This window comes from Jaculus jaculus, chromosome 11 (genome assembly GCF_020740685.1).
Source record: "Jaculus jaculus isolate mJacJac1 chromosome 11, mJacJac1.mat.Y.cur, whole genome shotgun sequence".
NCBI lineage: Eukaryota > Metazoa > Chordata > Mammalia > Rodentia > Dipodidae > Jaculus > Jaculus jaculus.
Genome location: NC_059112.1, coordinates 95130094 through 95154408, shown reverse-complemented (window position 1 = coordinate 95154408; position 24315 = coordinate 95130094). Strand labels below are relative to the sequence as shown.

General features: G+C 40.4%; 2 protein-coding genes across 4 annotated transcripts in view; one reads left to right on the top strand and one right to left on the bottom strand.

Annotated features, from left to right (window-relative positions):
* Positions 1-24315, top strand: part of LOC101606926 (centromere protein P) — a 227992-nt gene that overhangs the window by 164212 nt on the left and 39465 nt on the right. The gene's annotated exons all lie outside the window — the stretch shown is intronic.
* Ecm2 (extracellular matrix protein 2) overlaps positions 1-24315 on the bottom strand; it is a 67367-nt gene that overhangs the window by 32127 nt on the left and 10925 nt on the right. Inside the window, exons 1-2 of one of the 3 annotated variants that reach the window (XM_004652297.2) lie at positions 6384-6485; positions 5770-5819 (exon numbers count right to left, since the gene is read on the bottom strand). The gene's annotated coding sequence lies outside the window, so the exon portion shown is untranslated. Of the gene's footprint in view, positions 1-5769; positions 6183-6383; positions 6486-24315 lie in introns of those variants that run through there. The other 2 variants (XM_045130334.1, XM_004652298.2) reach the window with 2 other exon arrangements.

The window sequence follows — 24315 nt, the reverse complement described above, 5'->3', positions numbered from 1 at the left end:
CATCTGGCTTTCTGTGGGTACGGGGACTCAAACTCAGGCCCATAGGCTTTGTAGGCAAACACCTTAACTGCTGACCAATCTCTCCAGCCCCTCCCCCTTTTCTTTCTTTCTTTTTTGGTTTTGCTTGTGGGTAATATGTGTATACATATGTACAATATGATATGGTGTGTATATGTGTGTGTAGTGTGGGGTGTATATGTGTGCATGGTATGTGCATGGTGTGGGTGTGTGTATAGGTATGGGATGATGTCCCATATGCTTGTCTGCCTGCAGCGGCATGGGGAGCCCGTGTCTACAATAACCAAATTGGCATGTCGTGTGTCCTGCTTCACCACTCTTCCACCTGGTCTTATTTTTAACTAGAGCCTCTTTACTGATTCTGGAGCTTGGGCCACCTTAAAAGAGCTACCATGTACGGCCTTGTTGACGCTATTAAGAAGTCCATGTCTTAGTCAAATTATTTCACCACTTTCTCTGATTGCTTTGGGGATGTTCTTGTTGATGTTTAGCTGTGCGTTTAGGTATGACTTTCTTGTTTCTGTTGTACTTGGTATTCATGGCACGTTTTGAATTGATGGCTGAATGTTCTTTGTCAAATCTGGGGATATCTCAGCCCTTAGCTGTTCACACTGTGCCTTCCTCTCTCTTTTCAGAACTATGCTTTCTTTAGCTGCTGAGCCATCTTCCAAGCCCCAGAACTCCAGTTTGTTGTGTGATGGCTTCTCCGAGCATCTTCCATGTCACTTCTCCATGTAGCTTTGGTCTGCTCCTTTGTGACTGGCCCTTGTTCTTCTCCTAACTGACCTGGGTCATTTAAACTCTCTCCAGCTGAGACTCATGTGGGCTTTCTTGATTCTTTGAGTGTATTTCTTATTTTTCAGTATGTTCTTTTCATTATTTCCCATACTCTTCTAAAATTTTTAATCTCCTCTTTGACTCTTTGGAACATATTAACTATGTTGTCTGAACATTATGTTTTCTCAATTCTCTTTTTTAGCTTTTTTTTTTTTCCTTTTTTGGTGTTTTGAGGTAGGGTCTCAGTGTAACCCAGGCTGACCTGGAATTCACTATGTAGTCTCAGGGTGGCCTCAAACTCAAGGAGATCCTCCTGCCTCTGCCCCCTGAGTGCTGGGATTAGGGGTGTGTGCCACCACGCCCCGCCTCTTCTCATCTATCCTGTCATCCTTCCTTTCTTTAGATTTGTAACCATGTTCGTCTCTTCATTTGCTTTTGTGGCTTTTGAATTGTATCAGACAGACTTCTTGAAAATACTTTGACGTCTAGGGTAATGATGGGTTTTGTTTTGTTTTTGTGCTTTTCGTTTTTCAAGGCAAGGCTCACTCTAGGATTCACTATGTAGTCTTGAGTTGGTGTTGAACTCACAGCAGTTCTCCTACCTCTTCCTCCCAAGTGCTGGGATTAAAGGCGTGCACCACCATGCCTGGTGCATGTTTTCTATTTGAAGAATATTCATTCTGGGGCTGGAGAGATGGCTTAGCGGTTAAGGCACTTGCCTGCAAAGCCAAAGGATCCTGGTTCTATTCCCCAGGACCCACATTTGCCAGATGCATAAGGGGGCATGTGCATCTGGAGTTTGTTTGCAGTGGCTGGAGGCCCTGGAGCACCTATTCGCATGCTCTCTTGCACTCTCTCTCTCTACCTCTTTCTCTCTCAAATAAATAATATATATTTTTTAAAAAAGAAAATAATCATTGTGCTTTGAGTATGAGATTAAGGACACTTCCAGACATTGTTGAGTGATTTAAAGGTTTGGAACAGGGCTTCACTGTATAATCATAATTTGGATCCAACTCAAAGCCTGCTGATATCTCCAGCATCAGTCTTAACACTCCCACTGCTTGGCCTTATTCCTTGTCTTTTGTTTATCTCCAGCCTCTTGAGGCTGTTTTAAAGCTTTGGGCTTCTCAGCCACCTCCTCCAAAACCCACAGAAGACTCCAAAAGAAAAGCTGTTCTCTGGGTTTCAGTGCTATTCCAAATACTGAACCTACTCTTCCTTTTTTTTAAAATTTTTTTGTGTATTGTTATTTATTTATTTGAAAGTGACAGAGAGAGAAAGAAGGAGAGAGAGAGAATGGGCACACCAGGGCCTCCAGCCACTGTAAATGAACTCCAGATGCATGCTCCCCCTTGTGCATCTGGCTAAAGTGGGTCCTGGGGAATCAAGCCTCGAACCGGGGTCCTTAGGCTTCACAGGCAAGCACTTAACCACTAAGCCATCTCTCCAGCCCATGACCCTGCTATTCTTATTTTTCTACAGAAGGTCAAAATATTGTGGCCATCTATTTGCCTCATCAGAGGAAACTCCTCGAGATTCATTCTGCTCCTTATAGAAATGCACACACACACAAACACACACACACGCTTGCTATTAGAGAATATTAATGTTGCAAATGTTTGTGATTATTATTATTATTATTTTCTTTTTGAGTTTTTTAAGGTAGGATCTCAGTCTAGCTCAGACTAACCTGGAATTCACTATGTAGTCTCAGGGTGTCCTTGAACTCACAGTGATCCTCCTACTTCTGCCTCCCAAGTGTTGGGATTAAAGGCGTGCACTACCACGCCCAACTTCTGTTTGTGGATTATTTTTTAAAATTATTTGTTATTTATTTCAAGCAGAGAAAGAAATGGGCACACCAAGACCTCTTGACACTACAAACAAGCTCCAGATGTCTGTGGTACTTTATGCCTCTGGTTTATGTGGGCAGAAATGAACCCAGTCTACCAGGCTTTGCAAACAAGTGCCTTTAACTGCTAAGCCATCTTTCCAGCCCCCCAACCTTGTGATTCTTATATTCTGAAAATATTCTATTTGGTTGAAAGTAGAATTGTGGTATCAAAATTATTTTATCATTTTCCCAGAATACTTTTCAGATATTGGTATATTTCTCCCTCCTTTTTTAAAAAAAAAATTTTATTTGCAATCAGAGAGAGAGAAGAGAGACAGAGAGAGAATGGTTATACCAGGGCCTCCAGCCACTGCAAATGAACTCCAGACACATGCGCCCCCTTGTGCATCTGGCTTATGTGGGTCCTGGGGAATTGAACCTGGGTCCGTTGGCTTCACAGGCAAGTGCCTTAACTGCTAAGCCATCTCTCCAGCCCTTCTCCCTCCCTTTTGCACCCTTTTGGTGTTTATTTTTGTTTTGTTTGAGACAGCCTGTCCCTGGCTGGCTTATACAACAGTTGTCCTCTCTCTTCTGCCTCTGTAGCGTAGCTCTGAGCATTACAGGTGTACTGCGCAATACTTGACTCCATCCATTACTTTCTTACAGTGTGAATTTTGACATGAATCTAATTCTCTTAGAAAGTTGTTTTTCCTTCCTATAGAAATTTTCTCATTATTTAGTGTGCCTTTGACATTCAGAAGGTTTACTATGATGTACTTACAAATAGGTTATTATTTAATTTTTCCTTCCTGAGATTTTTTTTTTTAAACTAAAAACTTCTTATAAGGATTCTTGTGGAATTGAGGGAGAGAGGATATAAGACCACAACTTCTGTAAAATGAAGGGAGGGAGGGAGGGAGGAAAGGAGGGAAAGAAGAGGAAGAAGAAGGAAGGAAGGGAAGGGAAGAGAAATTTTAAAAAATAAAAAAAGACTTCTCCTTGCTATTTTCTTCCATGCTTATTCAGTGCCCTCCCCTTCTCTCAGTCTGTCAGAGCTAGGATTGACTCTAGGACCTCATGTATGCTAGACAAATGCTCTTTTACTTAGCTTTGTCTCTGGCCCATTTCCCTCCTAAACTGATTCCTGTCTTTTCTCCATCTGTGTAAGACTCTTAAGTTTCTGTCCTACCAAGAGATGTCTTTATTTTTCAGTGTAGCTATACGCTCATGTATTTATTTGTTCATAGTATGTCTTCTGTTATTTCTCAGGAGTTGAGAGGACAAGACCCAGTGTATATTTGGTTTGCCCCATTGAATTTCTATATTTTTAATACAATATTATCTGCCAAAACTGCCTTCCTCTAAATCGTGTCTCACCTGTGTAGTCTTGCCAACACATAACCTGAGCTCAGCAGCTAGCAGCCTCCGAGGTATCTTCATGTAAATTCCAGTTTCAAACTTTTGTTCAAGGTATATGTATATTACTCTAGTCATTTCCAAACCATCACTGTAGGCCCTTGAAATTATACTGTGTTTGAACATTTCTGTACATGTATGTCTATGGTGTGCATGTTGTAGGCATTACTCCTATGCATGAGGGTGCTTATAGGTGTGGAGGCGAGAGGTCAATGTTGGGTATCTTCTCCATCATGCTCCATCTTAATTTCTTTTTTTGAGGCAGGTTTTCTCCCTCAGTGAACCCAGAGGACACCATCTCAGCTAGACTAGCTACTTAGCGAGCCCTGGAGAGCCTCCTGTCTCCACCTCCCCAACACTAGGATTACAGACACGCCCAACCACACCAAGCTTTTACATGGGTACTGGGGAATCCAAACTCAGGTTCTCATGTCAGCAGGGACCTTACCCATCGTGCTATCTATCTCCCCATCCTCGGTACAACTCTTTAGATCTGCTTTAGTTTCAGAAACAGTGGCATGCAGAAACGTAAGGAAGGGTTATGTGAATCCATTCGCTTATTGGTACATGACATTGTAAAAGTAAATACATGGAATAAAGCAGCATGCTTGGGAATTAAGAGCAATAGCAGCAATGAAAATGTGAGCTGTGGGGCATGACAGAGCTAGAATTTGCTGATGAGTAGGGCAGGTGGGCTCCGCTGGACACACAGCATGAATGTCCCACATGGTGTGAATATGCACACTGTCATTTTCTTGCCTTGCCAATCACATATGTACACATTCCATCTTGTGCTGGGTGAAGGTCATAAAATGTCAGGGCCCTGGAGATAAACTCCTATGAATGTCTCCCATGAGGTTGTATCCTGTTGTCCTTGGGAGGATCCTGTAAGCACCCATTTGCCAGGAAATTGCATACAAGAGTGCTAGAAAGAAAGTATGCCTACTGCAGCCAGATTGTGCTTTCTCCCAGGATCCTTATCCAGAAGACTTCTCTGTTGCTTGGCCTTCCTCTCCCAAACTAACTCACTTTTACTTAGTCAGAAGGCTAAATATATATGTACAGAAGTAAACTGACAGGGCTATCTTAATTTTGACAAAACCAGTATCTAGTTTAAATAAATTTTATGAAATGGATCTCAGTATTAATTTTATAATTGAGTGACTTGTTTCCAGAAGTAAATTTTTATGACTCTAATTACGACATCATTTTTAGCTGATGAATTTTTCTTTCTTGTCCTTTTGTGTTCATCCAGCATTAAATATCATTTTAAAACTTTGATTAACTTTATTATTTTTTCCACTTGATATTTTTCATCAACTGTCTTAAGTAAATGTTAAAAATATTTTGAGTTTTGAATGTATCTATAAATTCATAAGTTACTGTCCTTCATGTCACCCAACAGGCTTAAAATGAAAATGTTTTTAATTAATCATTTATGTTCTTACAGAACTTAAAATTTAAGAAATAATCAATTTATGTCTCTCATCATATAATTCTATCTAAACATATAAATAATTTATAATTCTATGAAGTTTTAAACATTTGGGAAATAATCCTGAAAAAAACAAGTAAACAAAATAATGCATACTTTGAGCTTTTAAAATCTATTAGTAAGAGCTAGTTTTCTCAAGTATTAAACATAATTACATGCAAAATACTCAAATATTAAAACCATTCCACATGCTTGAATAGAAATTTAAAATTTAAAGCAGTTTTACCTGGAAATCTAAACTAAGTAGGCTTTGCTTGGTGTCATTTAAGTCTTCAGCTGAAAATGAAACAAAATCAGAGCTTTCTTTAAAAACAAAGAAAGAACAGAAGGGAATGTTGAAAAATGTTAGCTGACTTCTTAGTAAAATTTCTTCTTCCCTTGGGGATAAATGCCTTTCAGATTTTTTGTGCAGAAAATCAGCCAAGGAAGTAACCAGGGAAAATGGTTACCAAGGGAAATATTTTTTAAAAATCACAGGAAAAGTGGAAAACATCAGGAGGAGTTGGGTGGGGAGGGGAGTACATTTCCTTCGCGGCCTGAAAGGCAGGACTAGAATCACAAAAATGAGCTTAAGAAATCTGCAGTCGTCGTAGGCTATTTGTATGAAAAAAAACATTCAAATTATCCATCACTTGATATTCTTATTAACAATACCGTTAACAAAACAAAAACTCGTTATATATTAATGCCGTTAGAAACTATGTAATTTCAGTAGTCAAGTGTGGTAGCTTATGCTTGCAGTTTCAGCATTCTGGAGATGGGGACAGGAGAAGGAAGGAAGGAAGGAAGAAATTAAGTAACAATAAATTTATACAAGGGAGCTATAGGTCTCCTCCTTACCTGTTATTCTCACGTTGGCTACGACTACAGTTCAATACTTGGGCCTCAAGTTTGTTTCTCCATTAGCAAATTAGGGACAAATCAGCATTCCAAGCCCAGCACTGCTGTCTGTAGGAACCCTTGAGTAAGTTACTTAGTGCTTCAGAGGTTTTTTTTTGTTGTTTGTTGGTTTTGTTTTGTTTGATTATTTACTTATTTATTTATTTGAGAGAGAGAGAAAGGGCATGCCAGGGCCTCCAGCTGCTGCAAACGAACTCCAGATGTATGCACCCCCTTGTGCTCCTGGCTTATGTGGGTCCTGGAGAATCGAACCAGGATCCTTTGGCTTTGCAGGCAAATTCCTTAACTGCCAAGCCATCTCTCCAGCCCTTGTTATATTTTTTTTCTAGCAAAGGCTGACCTGGAATCCACTCTGTAGTCTCAGGGTGGCCTGGAACTCACAGCAATCCTCCTACTTGTGCCTCCCACGTGCTGGGATTAAAGGCGTGCGCCACCACGCCCAGCTAATGCTTCAGACTTAAGATCATTCTTTTCTATAACTGAAATGGTATCTGCCTTTCAAGTTTTGGTAAAAATAGTAACATGAGGAAAGCATGTAACTCAGTTCCTGTCACAAATACAGTAATTATTTCAGGACTTTTTTGTGACAGGATTTCTTGTATTGGCTGAGTTTGAGGATGACCTTGAACTTCTGATCCTTCTGTCTCTGCTTTTCAAATTCTGAAGTTACAGACAGAAGCTACCATTTATGTGATGTTGGGGATCACACTAACTCTACTAACTGAGCTACATCCCCAGCCCTAAGAACTATCTTAAATTCTACTGCAGGAGTCCAAATAATTTGGCACAGAGCAGCTAAATTTTTGGTTTTGCCAAATCTTATGACCTAGGTAAACTGAGTTTAAATGACATTCCCCTCGTATTCCTAGGAATAAGGAAAACTGTATTTGTATCATGTAATAACGTAGTGCTCTTAGAAGACAAGTAGTTGTGAGAAGCCTGAAGAGCTGTAGGAAGTGCAGGTGGTTGATAAAGAGCAATCAGCAGTTACTCATCATCAGTGATGGCACAGAAATGTAAAGGAAACAGATCACTTTCACTACCAAAAGATGAAAATGTGAAGGTAGAATATAAACATCAGTATTATCCAAAATTATCCTAATAACTCTCACAGTCAAGCCTGAGGACCACTGCTAGTCACAAATCATAGCCTGACTTGAAACATACACTTTGTTTTTAGCAGAAGGGAACAGTGTTAATTGTATGTCGTGAGGGATAGCTGGGGGACATATAGACATGGCTATGTTCTTCCAGGAGAGGTAAAACATAGCAATACTGTCTGCCCCATATTCCTCTTCTGTGAATCTATTCTAGAAATATTTTTGTGTAAAAGTGAGCCTCCAGTATCGTACTTTGAAGCACTATAACATGGACTTTAATAAAAATGAATAACTAAAAAGGAATAACCTAAGAACAGTGGGCTACCATAAGGCTCTTTAGAGAAATTAAAGTAATTCCATTAAGACCAGCAGGCAAAGTTGTCTCCAATATACTAAGGGGGGGGGGAGTGTTTTCAGAACCATACATGTATTAAGACCTTCCTTTTTAAAAATATTTTTATTTATTTGAAACAGACAGACAGACTATGGACACACTAGGGCCTTCTGCTGCTGCAGTGAGCTCCAGACATGTGCTCCACTTTGAGCATCTGGCTTATTGTGAGCACTGGAGCCAAAAGGCTTTGCAAGCAAGCTCCTTTAACAGCTGTACGCAGCCATGACCTTCTAGTTCTTGATAGATGTAATCTGGCATCTTTTTTTGTTTGTTTGTTTGTGTGTTTGGTTGGTTTTGGGGTATTTTGAGGCACTCTAGCCCAGGCTGACCTGGAACTCCCTCGGTGGCCCCAGCTGGCCTCAAACTCATGGATGGCAATTCTCCTACTTCAGCCTCCTGAGTGCCAAAATTAATGGCATGAGCCACCACATCTGGTTTGTAATTTGGCATCTTAGTGTAGAGCAAATTGAAAGAGCTAAACAAAAATTTAATAGTATTTATCTTTGGGTGATGGAATTATGGAGGGATTTTTTTACTATGTAATTCTGTATTTTGATAATATTATGAGCTTTTTTAATAAGTAGATCAGTAAAGAATATCTTCTAAAAAGAATTTAAGGACTGGATGTCTTAGTAGTTGAGGCACTTGTGTGCAAAGCCAAAGGACCCAGGTTTGATTCCCCAGTACCCAGATAAAGCCAGATATATAAGGTGGTGTGTGCATCTGCAGTTTGTCTGTGGTGGCTGGAGGCCCTGATGCACCCATTCTCCCTCTCTATCTGTGTCTCTCTCTCATTTTCTCTCTCTCTCTTAAATAAATGTTTTTTTTTTTTTTAATAAAAGAAGTTAAGGCCGGGTGTGGTGTTGCATGCCTTTAATCCCAGCACTTGGGAGGCAGTGGTAGGAGGATCACCATGAGTTCAAGGCCACCCTGAGACTATATAGTGAATTCCAGGTCAGCTTGGACTAGAGTGAAACTCTACTTAACTGCTTCTGTTTTTTGCTTTTTTTTTTTTGAGGTAATCAAAAACAAGAATAACTCTTAAATAGCATAGAGAAACAATAACTATCATTCTGAGATTGACGTGGTTGGAGAGAACCAAATTTTATGATTTCTGAAGTCACCACTCTCAAAAGCTAGTGCTTTAATGGGTGACTACATGAGCCCTTTTGCAGAAACTATTTTAACCACACTAGTACATGGAAAATGCTGGCGTTAGGGTTTCTCCTCCCCCCCTTTATGATTATAAGCATAATTATGTCCTGAAATGTGGTCCCACAGAGCCCTGCAGAGCATGATGTTGGTCAGCAAAAGGCCATGTGCAGAGAGAGTGGCACCGGGTCCACAGGAGTCACCTTGCAGGTTCAGGCTCCAGGTCACTTTTTTCACATGCCACTGAAGTAAAGCCACCTTGTCAGTGTTTTACCGTATGGTCTACAGCAAAAGGAGCTGGCTTTAAAATTGCAGTTGCTTGCTCTCTGACAACTTTGTAGACACTAACCCCCCCCCCACCAAAAAAGGCTAAAATTTAGGAATTTTAAGTAGAGGCAATCTCAAAACAGAAGTCCTCTCGTATCAGGACTACTTGAGGACCATCCTTCCTTTCTTCATGGCTTGCTCGAGTGTGAATTGTTTCCTTTTATTATACTTGTAAGTGGAGTCATGATGAGGCAGTCAGCCATTCTCCTTATGGATGAATATTTGTTTGTTTCCTCCTGAAGTAAAATGTGGGAAGGGGTAGGACTGCACCAGGCTAGACAAGATAGCTGCCATGGAAGCTTGGCATTGTTACGCACTGCCCCCCCTTTTCCTTCTTGGGCCACTGGCCTGAATCACTTGTTGTTATGTCAGTCAACACTCAGCTAGCTATCAAGTCATAGTCTGGTACAGAAAAGGCATTGGCTCAAGTCCGAGGAAGAGAAGACAGAATCAGTGCTAGAGACCTCTCTTCATAAATGACTTAGCTATCAGAAGACACATTATGCCGCCACTTAAAGGTTGTGGAATGACCTCAAGAAATAATGTGGCAGCCGGGCGTGGTGGCGCACACCTTTAATCCCAGCACTCAGGAGGCAGAGGTAGGAGGGTCGCCATGAGTTCGAGGCCACCCTGAGAATACAGAGTGACTTCCAGGCCAGCTTAGACTAGAGAAACCCTACCAAAAAAAAAAGAAAGAAAGAAAGAAAGAAACAAAAAGAAAGAGGTGTCCTCTGATGATATTACATGAAAGAGGGCTCTTAGGAGGAAGACGTCAACCCTGTGGAAGCGCAGGTTGGGGCAAGCTTCTGATGTGCATCAGTGTTCGTGCATGCCATATCCTGTGGGCAGAAATAAGTAGTCGCCGGGTTGGTGAGAAGTAGGGTTCTGTCAAGTCACTGTCACTCTGGGGATATGTTAGGCATCCATATGACTCCAGCCAGAGTCAGGGGCTGAAAGTCTGTCTCCTTTAACTTTTCGCTCACATGCTGGTTTGAGTCAGTGCTATCAGTGGAAACTTAAGAGGAGAGAAACAAATGGGGACTTTTTTAGCAGTGGCCACACCAAATGACTCAGAATCCTGCTGCTGAAGGCATGTCCATCATAGGTCCTCCTTCACCTGACCGTTTACCTGTCACATCAACAGCTTCCCTATTGCCAGAGGCCAGATTTTCAGACATTATCATAAACTAGTATGTGTGGTAACAACTGGTGGTATTACAGTTAGACTTTCCACATTGTTTCTGCCAGTAAACTCTGTGCACACACCCCACAATTTCTTTTCCTATGAATCAGAACTGAAGTGTCAAAGGATAGATGTGTCCTGGGAAAGCTTGTCAATTGAACAGTTGCTATTTGGGGAATAATAAATGCTAAACAGGATGAAGGAGGTCAAGGACCTGCAATTGGTGAGTTTCTGATTAGCAGTTCGGGTTCAGGATACAAATACACAAGCCATGCCATATTATCTGCAAATTACCATCCATTTATTTGCGAAGGACAGGAACTTTAATGCTTCTAGTCTCTGATTCCACATGACATGCTCATCTTTCTCAGCATGTGCAGCTTGCTTGGAAATGGGTCCTAATGAATATGAAGGTAAAGATGAGGACTCCCAAAGATGGGAGAAGACAGAGCAGGATTTTTGATGTCCTCATTGTCAAAAGCAACTGCTTGCACCCAATAGTCATCCTTCTGACAAACATTAAGTTGACTGTAGTTTGTTAAATAGATTTCTCAATACTGTAAATAATTGTGCTCAGTATGTCACAGGAAACAGGCCTGAAGCATTGTCCCAGCCCTGGGTGCTACATGACACTACATTAGAAGTTGGATGGTTTGGGTTGCTTTGTATTTTGAAGTAGAAAAAGTCAGTGGAGGAACAGTTCTCTAGTTGAGGATTACTTTTGTTTAAAAGTATTTTCTAACCTACAGAGTAAGAAATAGGAATTTGTTTTGAATCAGGATTGAAATTATAACAAAAATATCTACGTAATGATTGAAATAAACTGAGAATTTACTCGGGAAAGACTTTTGGCAGTAAGTCATTTAAAAATGAACAAAGTTTGCCACTAATCTGATTCATTTGCTTATTTGCACTCATGGGGAACTAGTAGAGTAACTTGAATGTGATTTATCTATTATTTAACATCTTTCTCACAAAGACTTTGAGTTGAAAGTTCTCCTCATTAAACCTTGAATTTAACTTCAAGTTCCCGTGCTATGGTCTTTATAACATCACTTACAGATGCGCCATGTTAAAATGCACTGGGTGAAGATGTGTAGCATATTATTTATTGACAAGAATTTTTCACAATCTCTCATTCTGTGTACATTTATAAATACTCTATTTTGCTTTTCTTTTTTACTTTATTTATTTATTTCAGAGGGAGAGAGAGAATGGGTGCGCCAGAGTCTCCAGCCATTGCAAACGCACTCCAGATGCTTGCGTCCCTTGTGCATCTGGCTTACCTGGGTCTTGGGGAATCGAATCTGGGTCCTTTGGCTTTGCAGGCAAATGCCTTAAGTGCTAAGCCATCTCTCCAGCCCACTTTGCTTTTCTCGTATAACTTTCACAATAAACTATGTGATTAATGACATGAATTTTATGTTAGGGTTAAGAATGTGTTCCTAAACTTGGAAATATTTGATAATTTCATACTTGAGAGTTTGGAATTAATACCTTTTTGTTGGTTTTTGTTTTGTTTTTCAAGCTAAGGTCTCAGGCTAGCCTTGAACACATGGCGATCCTCCTACTGGGATTAAAGGTGTACACTACCTTCCCAGCTTGAATTAATTAATTATTGATTGGTTGATTTGCAAGCAGAGAGAGAAAAGACACTGACAAAGAGAATGAGCAAGCCAGGACTTCTGCCACTGCAAATGAACTTCAGATGTATGCACCACTTTGTGCATCTGGCTTTATATGGGTACTGGGTATTAGAACTTGGGTTATTTGGCTTTGTAGGCAAGTACCCTATCTGCTGAGCCATCTCTCCAGCCCCTGAATTCTTTTTTTAATGTCAAAAACTCCATTTTAAAAACATTTTGGGCTGGAGAGATGGCTCAGCAGTTAAAGGAACTTGCTTATAAAGCTTGACAGCCTGGGTTTGATTCCCCAGTACCTACATAAGGCGAGATGCGCAAAGTGGCACATGCATCTGGAGTATGTTTGCAGTGGCAAGAGGCTCATTCTCTTTCTCTCCACTCTCCTTGTAAATGAATGAATAAATAAACATTTGCTGTTTTTTTTTAATGAGAAAGAAAGAAAACATGTACTATATTAGGTGTTAATAGAAAGGAACTTCATGGTTAGAGAGATGGCTCAGCAATTAAGTCACTTGCCTGCAATGCCTAATGACCCTAGTTCAGTTTTCCAGTATCCACATAGCCAGATGCACATAGTGGCACGTGTGCCTGGAGCTCATCTGCACTGGCTGGAGGCCCTGGAGCTTCCATTCTTTCGCTGTTACTCCTGCGCGCTCTCTCTCTCTCTCTCTCTCTCTCTCTGTCCCTCTGTCTCTCTCTTTATTTCTCTCTGTGTCTCTGCTTGCAAATAAATAAGAAAAAAATCTGTTTTTAAAAAAGAAAGGGGGCTGGAGAGATGGCTTAGCGGTTAAGCGCTTGCCTGTGAAGCCTAAGGACCCAGTTCGAGGCTCAGTTTCCCAGGTCCCACGTTAGCCAGATGCACAAGGGGGCGCACGCGTCTGGAGTTCGTTTGCAGAGGCTGGAAGCCCTGGCGCGCCCATTCTCTCTCTCTCCCTCTATCTGTCTTTCTCTCTGTCTGTCACTCTCAAATAAATAAAAATTTAAAAAAAAAAAAGAAAAAGAAAAAGAAAGGAACTGGAGCTGGAGGGATAACTTAGCCGATAAGGTGCTTGCCTGCAAAGCCAAAGGACTTAGGTCTGATTTCCCAGGACCCACATAAGCCAGATGCACAAGGTGGTGCATGTTTCTGGAATTAATTTGCAGTGGCTGAATGCCCTGGCACACACTTTCTCTCTCTCTCTCTCTTTCTCTCAAGTAAATAAAATAAAAAATAAAAATAAAGGAACTTCATTTGTATGACACATCATCTACCAAAAAAACTTATAGCTCTACATCAAAGGAGGCAAAAACGTGTGTGTGTGTTAACATTAAAATTTGTGTATAATTAGTCATATGTGTACTATTCATGTTTGGAAACAGCCAAAATATCTACCTGCTGATGACTGAACAAACAAAAGGTGGCATACACATTCAGTGGAATAGTATCAGCAACAATAAGGAATGAAATAGTAGCATGTGCTATAACATGAATGGATCTGAAAAGTATTATGCTATGTGGGAGAAGCCAAGCATACTGAATGATTCCATGTATATGAAATGTCTAAAGAGACATGCACAAGAGACACAGATTGTATTATTGGTTACCTGAGATGAGGGGAGGAGGAGTTACTAATAATGAATGTAAGGTTGCTTCTTGGACAATAAAAAAGACATAAAATAGGGAGCATAGGCTGAGAGTGTGGTTCAGCAGGATAATATTTGCCTAATGTTCAAGACCCTGGGGTCAGTCTCCAGCATTATAGAAATATAAAATGGTACTGATTGCTTCTATTTATGAATAGACTAAAAAAAACAACACTTTTCTGCCCAGATATGTAAACTTATGGTGCATAAATTATCTTCAGTTAACCTATTATACTTAGTGGTTAAATTTGGTAAGTTTTCCCATTCTGAGAACATGACAGTGAGAGTCACTGAAAATCCTGGCTAGTACTATAAAGCAAGAAAAATTAAACAGTAAAGGGAATAAGTGGGGGGGAGAAGGGAAAAGTGGTTACTATTCCCAAATTACATGGTTGCATATGTAGGAAATTCAAGATATTAGGAATGGTTACTCATGTCTGAAATCTCAGCACTTGATAGAGGCAGGCAGATCAAAAGTTCAAGGTTCAGCCTCAGCTATAAGTTTGAGACCAGCTCAGATGTATGAGACCCCGGTCTCCAAAAAAAAAAAGGAAAGAAAGATGGAAGGAAAGGAGGGAAAGATGGAGAGAGGGAGGGAAAATACAAAAGAATTTTATGATAAATGATTAAGTCATCTTTAGAGTGTTCTGGATATACAATTAACATGTAAAAAGTAAAATTTTGAGAGAAATTAAAGAAGACTTAAAAATGGGGAGAGGGCCCAGCGTGGTGGTGCACGCTTTTAATCCCAGCACTTGGAAGGCAGAGGTAGGAGGATCGCAGTGAGTTCAAGGTCACCCTGAGACTACATAGTGAATTCCAGGTCAGCCTGGACTAGAGTAAAACCCTACCTTAAAAGACCAAAAAAATAAAAAATAAAATAAAATCATGCATATTCAGAAGGGAAATTTACATCATTGCAAAAATATTTCTCCCTGAACTGATCCTAAAGTTGACACAAGTTGAATCAGATCCTAGAGTTCATGTGAGTGGGTATGACTTGGAAAATTCTAAAATCTATGTAGAATTAATTGAAAGGGCAAATTAAAGCCCTGACATTCTTGAAGAGCAAGGCTGTATAACTTTCTGCCCTAAATGTCAGCTATTTTTTTCTAAGCCAGACTATCCAGATTTATTAAAGACACTTTTCATAAACAATCATGGTATTTTAGGCAGGGCATTATACATTTAACAGGATACATGAGCTCCCAAACTCCCTTCTTGTATGGACTGCCAAAATCAGAAAGCCACTATTACATCCAATCTCACTTGATGCTCTGAACAAGGAAAGTTTAGAGTGAGACTGTCATTTCACATTGAGCATGTCCTTTAACAACTTTTCACAAGCCAACCCTGACTTTCAAGAAATGAAGTGAAGGCTGGAGAGATGGCTTAGTGGTTAAGACTTGCCTGTGAAACCTAAGAACTCATGTTCAAATCTCCATGTCCCACATAGCCAGACACAGTGATACAAGCATGCAATGCTGCACATGCACACAAGGGGGCGCCTGCGTCTGGAGTTTGTTCACAGTGGCTGAAGGCCCTGGGACACCCATATAGTCTGTCTCTCTCTCTCACAAAATAAATAATAATAGTAATAAACTTTGAAAAATAAAATGAGAATGGAAGAATTGTCAACCTGAAAAGGCCACAATCTTTTAGAAAAGCTACCACTGCTCTTCTGAGGAATACCATCTCAATGATGTCACTGCAAAGTCCAGATCACCTGACAAAACCAATTTTAAGGGGTGAGGTCTCAGCCAATCTCTGGTTTTAGGAGAGTTAAGTCTATGCTTATGGTAGAGGGGGGAGAACATAAAAGTGAATTTTGAATTTTCTCATGCCACAAGAACTTCTGTTTTTGAAACTACAAAAATTAAGACCATTTGATAATAATGGAAGGAGACAATGGAGCAGCATGATTGCACAGATGCACATATGGCCGCTTGGTTTGTGAGAGAAGAGGCTCTGCAGCCGGCGTGAGGGGACTCTGCCTCACGTAGACCAGTTCAGGTGTGCCCAGCCTTTTGACATTGCAGCATGACATTGGCATCTACAAATAGGTTGGACCACATTCACTTATCCTGCAACACATGTATCCTGAAGGAACTAAAAGGAGAGTGAGCAGACTACAGAAAGAAAACAGGGCTTCTGTTGTGCCCAGGCACTATAACTATAATCAATGGATAGGCAGGCTGATTTGGGGTGTAGTTTTTTTTGTGGGGTTTTTTTTTTTTTTTTTTTTTTTTGGTTTTTTGAGGTAGGGTCTCACTCTGGCCCAGGCTGACCTGGAATTCACTGTGGAGTCTCAGGGGGGCCTCGAACTCATGACAATCCTCCTACCTCTGCCTCCCAAGGGCTGGGATTAAAGGCATACACCACCATGCCCGGCTGGGGTGTAGTTTTAAAAAATGGCCAGGCATGGTGGCACACACCTATCATCTCAGCGCATGGGGGGCAGACACAAGAGGATCAGTAGCACAAGACCAACCTGGGTTACATAGCAAAAAGCCATTTAAACAAAAAAAAATCTTTTATTTAGAATTTTGAATATTCTTTTGAGAGTTTCACGAAAGGGAATGCTTACACATTGGATCTAGTTATTTATCATTTTATCAATAAGGTTGTTTCTTTCCATGTCTCCCTAGGGTGGGGACTTCCCTCATTCCTGAGCAGTGTTTGATCTGAGCCAGACTTAGTAGAGCAACCAGCCTAGCCTGAGTCTGTCCTTAGGGCCTCGAGCCCAGTGATATGTTGATATACCTCAAATCCACTCTTTGATATACCTCAAATCCACTTTTTGATATACCTCAAATCCACTCTTGGTTTCCTTTCGCTTCTCCCTCATGATCTAGTTCCTTCATAAAACATTAACCTCTATTAACCACGGTGCTTTAACATGTGCTAATGAATTTTATCAATCGTATCACTCTACCTTCTTCTAATGTTTTAAGCTCTAAGGTTTTTCCTGAACTTCTTCCTAAAACTGTCTATTTTCAGTTGGTCACCTTGGCCTGACTTCCACCATACAGCAAATCTTGGGGTAATTCTATATTCCCCATGATCTCCCAGAGTTTGTTTTTGTCCATAAATTCCTTATTATAGGTAATTCACTGAATTACAGAAATGCAAGACTTACCTAGCTACTGGTTCTATTGGTGGAAATGGGTTTTCCTTTTTTTTTTTTTTAACTTTAGCTTAATTTCTTTGGTTACAAATAGTTATTTAAATTTAGGCTTAGTGGATGGATATAGTAATTTTATACTATAATCCCTTTAAAAGGTCATTGTTTTGCTTATCCAAGTTAATTTGTTTTAATTTTTTGGTTTTTTTTTCTCTTTCATTTTTTGAGGTAGGGTTTCACTCTAGCTGACCTGGAATTCACTATGTTATCTCAGAGTGGCTTCAAACTCAAGGCAATCATTCTACCTCTGTCTCCCAAGTGCTGGGATTAAAGGTGTGTTCTACCATACCATGCTTATTTTAATATTCTGACAAGAGTTCCAATAATAGGGAAACTTTGTATAGAGAAAACTAAATTCCATATTTATGCCTCAGTCTCCATTTTTATCAACTATATTGTCATATTTTTTTGCCATAAAAGTGAATCTGGGGACCTGAGTTCAATCCCCAGTAACCATGTAAAAATGCCAGGCATGGTGGTACATGTCTGTAATCCTAGCACTGGGGAGATGGATACAGAAAGATCCCTGGGGCTCAGTGGCCAATGAGTCTAGCCTAATTTGTGAGCTCCAGGCCAATGAGAGTCCGTGTCTCAAAGGAAAACAGTGTTCCTGAGGATGATATCTAAAACTGTCCACTGGCCTCCACAGGCACACGTGTACACACGCACTCCCCCACACATGAACATGCACATACACATGTAGTTATGAAGAGTGCCTTTGAAATGAAAAGCATGAGTCATGGTGTTCAACATCTAAAGTTTTGCAATTTCACAAAGCCCAGGCTGGCCTCAAACTCACTCTATAGCTGAGGCTGGTCTTGAACTTCTAATCCTCCTGCCTCCACCTCCCAAGTGCTAGAATTACAAGTATGCACTACCATCCCTGGATGTAAATGCTTTCTAATTTTACAGTAATCTGGGAATAGACCTTTTCTGTATATTTATTGGCAGAATCAGATACTCACCCCCCACACACAAAGAGAGAGAGGGAGGGAGGGAAGGAGGACATGACAGGTAATGGGAGAGAAATAAAGGAAACCAATGTACATAGAATGTTCTGGGCTTTTTCCATACACCTGGCTCTTTGCTAGGCAGTGCACACACGTTAGCTCAGTCATTTTTTCCACTCAACTCCATGCATTACTATCCTCCAGTTTACAATGGAGCTAAACTAAAATGTCACATGAGCTTAATGAGACTGAAGCTTCATGGTGTTGAACTGTTGCCTTGCTGGTAAGTGTGGGAGAATGCTTACAATCCCAGCTAGTCAGGTCCACTGGTCAGCACTGCTGTCCCCAGCAGTACTGATGGGCACATTAATAGACGCCTACTTTCATCACTGTGAAGGCTCCACATCCTGAAACTCATAGGATTCACATGAAAACCGGATTTCTCACTGTCTGGAGCTAGATTTGGTGACAGATCACTGCCATTAGGACCTGGGTCAGAGCTTGGTCAGGTCGCTTAACTTAGATGAGTCACCTGCCCCTCCTGGCACTGAGACTTCTGACCTTTAAGATCAGATCATTACAGATTTTTAAGTTTGCTGCTGTCACGCATTCTAGGGTGTGGTGTTTTTGCTTTGGAAATTAAGCAGCCATGGCCTCCAGAATTGTCCTTTTTCCTTACAATTTTCTTCCTGCAACCCCTCAAATTCATGCTTATTAGCAAGAGGCTGGTGAGAGAATTACACATATGGTAATTTTAGCATTTGTTGGGAATGGGGATTCTTTTCCCCTGATACACTGTCTGAAGGAGATGGCTATGAACCAGGGTGACCACAGTCTTTGCAAAGGTATTTAATGAAAAAGAAGACCTTGGCAACTAACCTAACCCCATCACTCATGGGGAGGGTAAAGAGACGTTCACTTGAGGTTAATAAATCAAAACAGAGTGTTTGTCCACAGCTTCATTTTTCCCCATTACTGGTGGGTGATGTCATCCATTTCATCTCCGTTAGAATCTTTTTGTGTCCAGGAAAAGAAAGTCGAATGTTAACTGCATTTTTATCATGTGTTTTTTATGTTTGTATTTGTTTATTCATTTTCTATCTTTGCTTCCAGACTTAAGATACATGGTAATAGGAATCACATGTATGTTGTTTTCCAGGGTTCAGAAACTAAAGTAATAATGTTAGAATATGGTTATGTTCAGCAAAATCTGTTGAGAGAATATATATGGGATTGAAAGAAAAGTTTTAAATTATTATATAGTTGTGTCTGTCAGTCTTTTCTTGGATAATTTTCATATGTGGTATCACACAGAGGAAGACCTTTCCCAGGCAACCTTAAAAAATAGATTCCAACCCAGGAATAGTGTTGCACACCTTTAATCCCAGAACTCAGGAGGCAGAGGCCACCCTGAGACTACATAGTGAATTCCAGGTCAGTCTGGGCTATAGTAAGACCCTACCTCAAAACAACAACAACAAAAATAGATTCCAGTGATTTCTTCTAGCACCTTTAAAATCACATATTCTGTTTTTGTTTGGTTGTTTGGTTTGGTTTTCAAGGCAGGGTCTTACTTTTGCCCAAGCTGACCTGGAATGCACTCTAGCCTTAGGCTGGCCTTGAACTAACAGCATCCTTCTACCTCAGCCTAAATTGGGACAAAGTATATGCCACCACATCCTACTTCAATCATGTATTCTATATTAAAATTTATAATTCACAGGAAATTTATGTTCATGTCTGAGAGGAAGTAGATTCATGACTCATTTTCAAATTAAATACCAGTAGACTTACCTCCTTTGAAATGCATCCATTTACATATTACATTCTTGTATATACACATATGTGTTTTGTTTTTGTTTTGTTTTTCAAGGTAGAGTCTCACTCGAGCTCAGGCTGACCTGGAATTCACTATGTATTCTCAGGGTGGCCTCAAACTCATGATGATCCTCCTACCTGTGCTTCCCAAGTGCTGGGATTAAAGGTGTGAACCACCATGCCCAGCTCACATTTGTGGTTTTTGATGTCTGATAATTTATCAGTTTGTTTGTCCTACAAATGTACCATACTGTTTTGAGCAACACAGCCTTTTAGCATGGTAGAGTCAAACACACCATTGGTCACCAGCATTCTTACATGTCAGTCTATGCTGAGAAATATCTCTAAAGGAACTTGAAAATTGTACAAACAAGTTGTTGACTTTCATATGGTTCCTAACCTGTCAAAATGGGGAGCCCTGTAAATTTTCACAGAAATTTCATTGCAATGTATTTTCATTTTAAGAAGTATTTTAGGGTCTGGAGAGATGGCTTAGCGGTTAAGCGCTTGCCTGTGAAGCCTACGGACCCCGGTTCGAGGCTCGGTTCCCCAGGTCCCACGTTAGCCAGATGCACAAGGGGGTGCACGCGTCTGGAGTTCGTTTGCAGAGGCTGGAAGCCCTGGCGCGCCCATTCTCTATCTCTCCCTCTATCTGTCTTTCTCTCTGTGTCTGTCTCTCTCAAATAAATAAATAAATATTTTTAAAAAAAAAAGAAGTATTTTAGTTTTAACTTTGCCAGCTATATGGCACTTTTCTCTTTTTTTCTTTTCTTCTTTTCTCAGTGTTTAGAATCAAACCCAGGGCCTTGTGCATGCTAAGCACAAGCTATATCAGCCAGCTATTCCCCTATCTCTAAGAGGGTTGCAATTAATTTTCATTTTCCCCAAATGAAATCATGTTGTCTTTTTCAGGGTTGGGGATCAAACCCAAGACCTTGTGCATAGAAAGCAAGTACCCTATGGCTAACCTACAAATTATTGAAGCCAAAAATTATAAATTGCTGAGAAAAATAAAGAAAACTAAAAGTATGGGAGTGGTATTGAGCTAGTATCAGATGATAGTGTTTTATACTGCAGAACTAGTGTGCATCCTGCGTTTCTCTGCCACGGTAGTTTGAGTCTTGCTACTTACAGGAACAATGTAGAACATCTGTCTTGCTCCAGCAGAAGGAAATTTAACAACACAAAAAGCAGATAATTTTTAGGTCAGGGGACATAGCTCAGGAGCAAGGACTTTCTAGCATGAAACAGGGCCCTAGGTCCGGTCATCAAAAAAGTAAAAACAAAACCAAAAATAAATAACTAAAAACAAAAGCAAATAAGAATTTCAAAACCCCAAGCCTCTCCTTTCTGATAGCTTGTTCTCTTCTTCAGTTCTGTCATTAACTGCCATCTCTTCTGAGAGGTGATCTCCAGTACCCCCCACCAGGGCTCCCTCACCACCTCAGCAGCCACTCTTCCTCACCAACACCCCTTCCCCCTGCTCACTCTGATCCCCAGATACTATGTTGCTTCCTTAAGGACGTGCACATATGTCTGTCAGTGTTAATTCCTTCACCAAATTTTTATTGAGTGCATCTTGAGCTCCTTGCTAAAATCATTGGCAATGTAAAGTCCTTGCAGTTGGTAAGAGCTGGTACTCTTTACTACTAAGCAATGTGATGTGGTGGGAGAACACAGCCTTAGGGCGTCCAAGGCCCTCGGTTCAGTCCCCAGCACTACAAAGCATAACAGCAACAGCAACAACAAAAACCCCAGCCCTATCAGTGTGATGACTTCTGTGTCTGGGGAGATGCTGCCTATGTGGGAAATAATAGTGAAGTGTTCCACAGCATTCAACACAGATCGTCCTACTTCAGAAACTCCATTCTTTGCCCTGACTCTGTTGTCTCACTTCTTAATCTGTTTTGCTAGTTGTCCTTGTTCCTTTTCCACCAGCAGCAGCGGAGAGAGATTCCAGTGGAAGAAGGAAAGGGAGAAAGAAAGGGCGCTTTCTTTACCAGGATGCAGGGCAGAAAACTCTATGTAACTAGGAGGTAAAATCAGTAACGCCTAAGACTTGGTTGGATATGGAGTCAAACGTATGGAATACATGAAGCTAGCTTTTTGGCATAAGCAGTTGTACCAATACCAGTTATTTCCTGTGGTGACCACAGGATATCACCATCAGTTCTACAGATGAAAAGGGAAACTTGGGCTTGATGTATCACGTCCATCAGAGTACATGGACAGCATTGAAACTACAACACTGAATAAGGTCACAGAGCACTATATAGAACAAAGGGGTGAAGCAAGGATTACACAAATTAGAACTAAAGGAGGAACATTTTCAAAACTCTTCAAACTAAGCACTTTTGTACATTGTCAATAGAAACGTGAAACGACAGACTTTATGTAGGTGATTTCATCAGACTCAACTAAATGTTAAGCCATTCTACTTCTTGGTCTCCATCCTACAAAAATATTTGTAGAAATACACAAAAATCTCTCTTATGAATATTTACCATAGTACATAAGAGAGTAAAAAAAAATACAACCAGCCCATATGGTTACTGGTCAAAATGTGGTTAAATTATAATTTCTTAGAGGAATGTGGTAGAGTAGGAAGCACAGGAATCTGGTTCCCCACCTAGACAACAACTCCAAGGACAGAAGCTCTGATGTAACTGTTCTGGAATCCTGGAAGACTGTTGAGGCCTTGCAACATCCCAGAGGAAGGCTAGGATAGTAAATTGTGGTTAATTTGGTCAATTTCAGCTCTTAGCACAGTAGCAGCTACCCACCCCCCAGCCCAGCCCCCAAAAGACAGCTGTGCACGTGTCCCTGGAGTGACACCAGCAGTCCTGGGAGGCCGACACTGTCCTACATGTACCAGGGATTTAGTGCATGTCTGGCGCTTCTGATCACAGAGGTGCAGGGTCTGAAGCAACTATGGCTGCCCTCCTCACACTTCTCACGTGTGACCTAAAGGGCCAAGTGCTTATGCATGCACTCTTCCTCCCTCCCTCCCTCCCTCCCCCACCCACTTTGGAAACCAAACATTGAAAGAGGAGAGCCTTAATAAGTAACCACAGGAGGAGGAGAAAGAGAAGAGATACTGATAGTATCAATGTGATCAAAGTACATTTATAAGCATATGGAAATGTCTGAATGACACCTCTTCTGTGCAGTCGATATATGATAATTCTTAGGTAACTGCATATAATAGAAAAATTAGAAATTAGTAATGCCTGCTCCAGGGAAAGCATAGTTCAGAGCAGACCTGAGAAGGTATGAAGTTTGTACCTCAGGCTGATTCTTGGCACAGAGACTGGCTGTAACAGTCAGAAAAATAAAATATTTTTAAAAATACAGCAAGGGAAGCCGGGCGTGGTGGTGCATGCCTTTAATCCCAGCACTTGGGAGGCAGAGGTGGAGGATCTCTGTGAGTTCGAGGCCACCCTGAGACTACATAGTGAATTCCAGGTCTGCTTGAACTAGAGTGAGACCCTACCTTGAAAAAACAAAAAAAGTGAAGTGATTGTCTTCCCCTTTTTGGTAAAAATTACAGCTTATATGGCTATTTATGAAGAGCTTCAATGTATACTTCTATGAATTTTATAGTTACCTCCAAATTAAAGAGCATTGCTTATATGGTTTTGTTTTTGTTTTTGTTTTTGTTTTTGTTTTTGTTTTTTTTTTTGAGAGCAACAGAGAGAATTGGTGTAGGGCCTGTAGCCATTATAATCAAACTCCAGATGCATGCATCACCTTGTGCATCTGGCTCAATGTGGGATTTGGCCAATCGAACATGGGTCCTTAGGCTTCATATGCAAGCACCTTAACCACTAAGCCATCTCTCCATCCCTGCTCATGGAATTTAACAGAAGTTAAAGAAATAGAAGTTTTCTTCCAACTGAATATTAATTACAAATGAACATAATTATCAATTTATTATTGAACTGGAGAACTGTGAAATAAATGGGATGTATATAGAGTAAGTGTACATATGTAATATATGGTTATTAGAGTCATATATATGCCAAAGGTCATTTATCACCAAATCCTATCTAAAAATAAATAAGGAAGAGACACATAGGTGAACAGTTTGGAATGCAAAGAAATTATAAGCTAATGAGCAGCTATGCTTGTAGTCTCAAATGTGGGAAACTGAGGAAGGAGGATGGCTGGATCACAAGAGTTTGAAGCCAGTCTGGGCAACATGGTTAGACCATCTCAAAACAAACAGTAAATGATGCCCAGAACAAAATGGTAGTATTTGGTCAGATAATGAAAAAAAAAAAAAAAAAAAGCTGTATCTAGAAGAGTATCTGTCTTCCCACTTCAGCACTGTCTCTTATAAAATAAGAAAACCCTAAGATTGTGACAAAGGAAAAAAAAAAGAAAAACCTAGGTGGGTGTGTGCCTGAAGGCTTTTTCCAGTATTATGTTTGCATTTCTTTTGGAGGGAAAAAAGGAGTGATATAACCATAAAAATGAATTGGGAACATTATCACAA